Here is a 6,000-nt window from a genome sequence, read left to right on the forward strand (position 1 = left end):
CGAAAGTTTATAAAGTTAGAAAGCAACATGACAGACTAGTCAAATTCAAAACTAGAAGTTTTGAAAATCTCCCAAAAAAGTCCAATCTGAATCCGAATCTTCACAGATTCTTACAAATAAATAGAGTCCTAAACTTAAAAGGATTAAAAGGCAAAGTTTCATATCCCATAAAAATGTCTTCATAAAATATATATTGGAACCAGTTTTTTTGAATCTATAAATGACATCAATGAAGAAAAAGAACATATATTTTCTTCATGGCTCACCATTTTCTTAAACTGAATTGACCATATAAATCCGAAGAGACATGTTTTGCATGAATGGCTTGATTCAGATTTATTCAGTGTCTTTTCTATACAGGGTTCAGGTTTTGATATATTTATATCTATATTTTTTTCTTATCACGGGGAACCCTTGCATGTTTGAAATGTTTTGTCGAAAGTTTGTACTTATTATTCAGTTTTAGTTTGTGTTTGAAATGAGCGAGGGTTTCTCGGAAGGCATGGGTTATGTTATATGAATACAAAGCTCGTCTATGCTGGTTTATCATAATATTGGGACTATTTCATTGATTGATCTTCTGTGTCTTCTGTAAAGAAATATTTGGGATGGATGAATCTCCAATAAGAAAAATTACTCTCGACTAATCGTCCTCAAACTTAAAATTGCAAGATCGACAATTGATTTATCTAAAGGAAAACATACATTTCTGATAGATTAATCTCCATTTAAAATTTTCAAAGAAGAAAGCTTGGGGATTGATTAATCTTCAACATAGAAAGATTGGGGATTGAATAATCTTCAACAGAGAAAGATTGGGGATTGATTAATCTTCAACAGAGAAAGATTGGGGATTGATTTATCTTCAACATAGAAAGATTAGGGAATGATTAATCTTCAACAGAGAAAGATTGGGGATTGATTTATCTTCAACATAGAAAGATTAGGGAATGATTAATCTTCAACAGAGTAAGATTGGGGATTGATTTATCTTCAACATAGAAAGATTGGGGATTGATTAATCTTCAACAGAGAAAGATTGGGAATTGATTAATCTTTAACAGAGAAAGATTAGGGGCTGATTAATCTATAGAAAGCTTAGGGGCTGATTAATCTTCAACAGAGAAAGATTGGGGCTTGATTAATCTTCAACAGAGAAAGATTGGGAATTTATTAATCTTCAACATAGAAAGATTGGGGATTGATTAGTCCTCAATGGAAAAAGATTGGGGAATGATTGATCTTCATTGAAAAAAGGTTGGAAATTGATCAAACCCAAACGAAGAATGAATGATGAATAATTTTCCTAGAAAAGGACTTTAACATTGAATGGTCTTGTAAGAAGGATTCGGAACTGACAAATTATCTAAGAAGAAAGATCCGTTATTATGTTGTATATCAGTTGATCTTTGATATTAAAAATAATCCTTAGGAGGAGTCAAATATAATATAAACAATATGTAACCTATAGCCTTACTTTCGATCTGAAGGTCAAGGCAAGTTTTTGAACTTCCGCAACTATATAGAAAACTCTCACGTTGTTTTTGAAGTATTTATCCATATTTAGCTCGAAAAAGAAGAGCATGAAAGAAAAATGATCTGATGTGATCCATGTCGACTTTTATGACCGGAAAAAGTACCTAATTATTCCCTAATCTAACTTGTCATTTCATAAATTCCTTTAAACCTTCTTCCAAATTGGTTATTTCCGATTCGACTACTGATCGTGAATTTTCAAAACGAATAAAAAACATCTTGATTTCAAGCAAGATACGTGATCAGGCAGTCTAAGCGAGACCAAATTAATTTACTGTTCTACGCGCTCGACCAACCCTGCTTTTTCCGAAAATCGAAAACAATTATAATATTGATTTTGCAAAGCTGGGGAATGGCTTTTATATTTTTTTTGTAGATATTCTTAACTAAACCCTAGGTTTTGAGAAATTTATTTTTATCATACCGACCAACCGAACCATATTTCCTCGCCAAAAAAGTCCGAATAAGATATCTCAGCATTTGTGGATATAATGAAGTCAACAAGTGACTAACTGACTGAACGAAAGAATTAAGACTGGAGATTAACGGATACAAAAATACCAGGAATCCGAGGGAAAACATGTTTAAAGAGCGAAAAATTAACTGGGTAGGGTTCTTCTATCAAGCCAACTTCTTCCCTGAAAGTCGAGCACAAAATATTTGACATTAAGTAATAGAGGCCACAATCATGAACAAAACTGTTCCCTGTTGAGACCTCCATACTCCAATCCAAAATTTGAAGGGAGGGATTTGCATTCTAAATTAACATTGAAGATGGGGGAAGGGAGGTGCAGACAAATAGTTCTACGACATGGATTGTGCAGTAGAAAATCTTTTCTTATGCCTTACACACGAAACTCTCCAGAGAGGAAATCTATCATTTGTAATTATAATCACGTTAAATACTAATGATGAGGCCTCGAATATTCGTGAACAAAAGAAAAAATTGACAGCTTATAATTCGTTTGTGTATCACTAAAGTTGAATGTTGCGAAGGAGTTGAGTTTGTTGGTTTTTTATGGTTGTAACATTTTGCTGTGGGAAAGAAGTTTTTGCACTTTTCCTTCTTCATTCGAAAACAGGACTGATATTTATAGTAATTTAAGCAGCCGAATCAAGAATCTTATTTCATAGTTATGGGGTCGATTTGGCAATGATTTACTAATAGTTAATCGAAAATCAAAAAGACAAAAGAAGCACATCAATGAGTTGGTCATAACTGAAATAAGTCAGCTTGCTTTAGAGAGTAAATGACTTACAGTATTAAATAGTGGAATCTGAACGAGTTTTGACTAGTTGAATGCTTAAAGTAATGTAAGTTACTTTCAAACTCATGAACAATCGTTTGTAAAATGGCATATTTAACGTATAATCCGAAATAATCAAATAATGCGACCAGCCTTAATCCACAGGTGGTCATTTATAAGTAAGGATAAATTAAAATATAAAGTAAGAGCATTTTGAATCATGAAATAATGTTCAACTTTAGTTGCATTAAAACGAATTCGAAATGGCTTGCTTCCTGACGTTATGTTGAACAACAAATGATATTATGTTATTCCCACGTCAATCTATTATAAGAATAACATCGGATCATAATATGTATCCAGAATAAAAAACTGAGATTTATTGGACACTTTATTTAGATAGTATGCTCCGATGAGCTATCGAGTTAGGTAGTATGTTTTAAGAAGGATCATCACTCAACGGGTGAAATGGTACAGGGATATAATGAGGCCTGAAATCAGTAAATAAAACACCCCCTTCCCACAGACCCGGTAGAATTATTTCAGCCAGTGGGGTTAAAAATAAAGGACTGAAACTCAATGAGGATTGATATTCCCATATTTTTTATGGCTGGAGATTTCAATTATATTGTTTTCAAGTCAGAAAATTCCGGAAAATTCAGTGTGAATGGGAAAAATAGCATAATATTTTGCAGTGAGGATTGGTTTATTCGATTATTTTCAGTGGGGACAAAAAATGAAGGATGGACGATATTTTTGCTAATTTTTCCAGCGGGAAGGGTTCCCAGGGTCTGTGAGAAGGGGGTGTAAAAAGGTAGCACTGGTAAATAATTTTGAAAAAAGACAACGTTGGAGGCATAGTTTTTAGAGTGCCTGTACCAGTGAGTCCCTGCCTGGGATTAAAAGGGTTGAAAATAATCAAAATCGATAAAAATGATCAGAACAAGTGATGTCTTAAGGGACTAAAGTGATTAAATAAACCCAAAGCAACTTCTGTCAAAAATCAGGCAAACCTATGATAAACTTTTAAGCAGTAAACCGTCATCAACCTGTGAATGTGCTTATAATAAATATTGCATTTTATAATTGGATAACAATCTCTTTTCAAGCCTATTGCCTATGTGTATTTGATTAATTGTACTAATGTTTTTATTATAGCTTTTTTTTCGAAATTTCTTTCAAGAACTTTACTGGGATGAGATTAGAAAACTTGTTTCACAGTTACAAAAATATCACATCAATCGTTCAGATTGGTGATTCAGATCAAATCTATGGGACTTAGTTAGTTTTACATGGCTCAATTTTTATTCTTAAATTAATCTTAAATACTGAATTCCAACGGTTTGCTAGTGCTTCGCTATTATTAAAGTACAGTATTTCATTAGATCTTATAACTAGAGTAGGTAATCATCATTAAAGCAGTTGATACGCTTTGCTTTTTTTCTGTTATTGTCTTTTCTTAATGGATGTTTAATAACTTGCGGTATATTTCTTTTTCTCTGTTAACCTTTCAAAGGTCTATTTTGTTGATTGGAGTGGGAAATGATGTAGATATTTTGTTGTGTAAATGGTTCTGGTTCGATTGCTAGTTGTTATTTAGATTACTTCTATCTATGGTAAATCATGAGGTATTGGTGTAACAATGTCAAATAAAAAATTTGGTTTTATGGTTCTTGTTCGATTGCTTGTTGTTTTTTAGATTACTTTAATGTTTTGGCAAATCGTGAGGTATTCGTGTAATAATGTCAAATGAAGAATGATATAGATGTTTTGTTGTGGAAATGGTTTCTGGCTTGATTGCTTGGTGTTATTCATATCAAACTTCAATTTCTGGCAAATCATGAGGTATTCGCGTAATAATGTCAAATGAAGAATGATATAGATGTGATGTTGTGTAAATGGTTTCTGGCTTGATTGCTTGGTGTTATTCATATCAAACTTCAATTTCTGGCAAATCATGAGGTATTCGTATAATAGTGTCAAATGAAGAATGATATAGATGTGTTGTTGTGTAAATGGTTTTTGGTTTGATTGCTTGTTGTTATTCATATCAAACTTCAATTTCTGGCAAATCATGAGGTATTCGCGTAATAATGTCAAATGAAGAATGATATAGATGTGTTGTTGTGTAAATGGTTTCTGGCTTGATTGCTTGGTGTTATTTAGAATACTGTAATATTTTGGCAAATCATGAGAGTTATGGGTAAAATTAAAATAATATCGAATGAAAAAATGTTTCGACTAAATGGTTCTTGTTAGGTTGCTTGTTGTTAAATTTAGATTATTTCAATCTCTGGTAAATCATGAGGTATTGGTATGATAAGGTAAAAAGATTACTTCGATCCATGGTAAATCATGAGGTATTGGTGTAACATTGTCAAATAGAGAAAGATGTATAGTTGTGAAGACGTGTAAATGGTTTTTGGCTTGATTGTGTGTTTTTATTTAGATTACTTCAATCTTTGGTAAATCATAATGATTCTAATAATGTCAAATAAACAAGTGATACTTTTGTGGACCTACCTGGTTATGAATTTAACACATATAATTGATATATTTACGTGAGCATGACCGTTAAAAAATCATTCAGAACACAAATAGTGACGATCTATTAAAATTAGTGGTTTGTTTCTCATAAAAAAAAACGTTTAGAAACCAAAATTTCATGATCGTGAAATATTCTTTCATATTCAAGACTTCGTGAGCAAAAAACATCTATCTCATCAAAGAATTGAGTAATTTGACTAAGAACATTGATGTATGCTTATTAATAGTGATTCTTATAGATAAACATGCGTTTTTGAGCCAACAAAATTTGTTTGCAAAAATCTGCTTGAGTCATCTTTTACCAATGATGTTATCCTACTTTCATGCAAAAAATCAGAAAAAATTAATGATCCAATTTTTCACAAAGTCCAAAAAACCCGTTTTTTAGCCGTTTTTTGGCCCAAATTTGCCCAAAAATTTTTTTTTTCGAAAATCGGGCTCCGTCACATTTTGGCCATTACCATTTTGCACCTTTGTACCAAAAATCAAAAGAGTCTTATTATTCAATCCTGAGAAAAGTTGGTAACAGACGAACGAACGGACGGACGGACAAACACAGGTTAATTTATAGGACTTCCACCTCACCGGGGTAGGTCCAAAAATTTGTGTAAATGGTTCTTGTAAGGTTGCTAGTTGCTATTTAGAATACTTTATTGTGTTGGTAAAACAT

The sequence above is a fragment of the Clytia hemisphaerica genome, unplaced genomic scaffold, assembly GCF_902728285.1.
Source record: "Clytia hemisphaerica strain Z4C2 unplaced genomic scaffold, Clytia hemisphaerica genome assembly, whole genome shotgun sequence".
NCBI classification, from domain to species: domain Eukaryota; kingdom Metazoa; phylum Cnidaria; class Hydrozoa; order Leptothecata; family Clytiidae; genus Clytia; species Clytia hemisphaerica.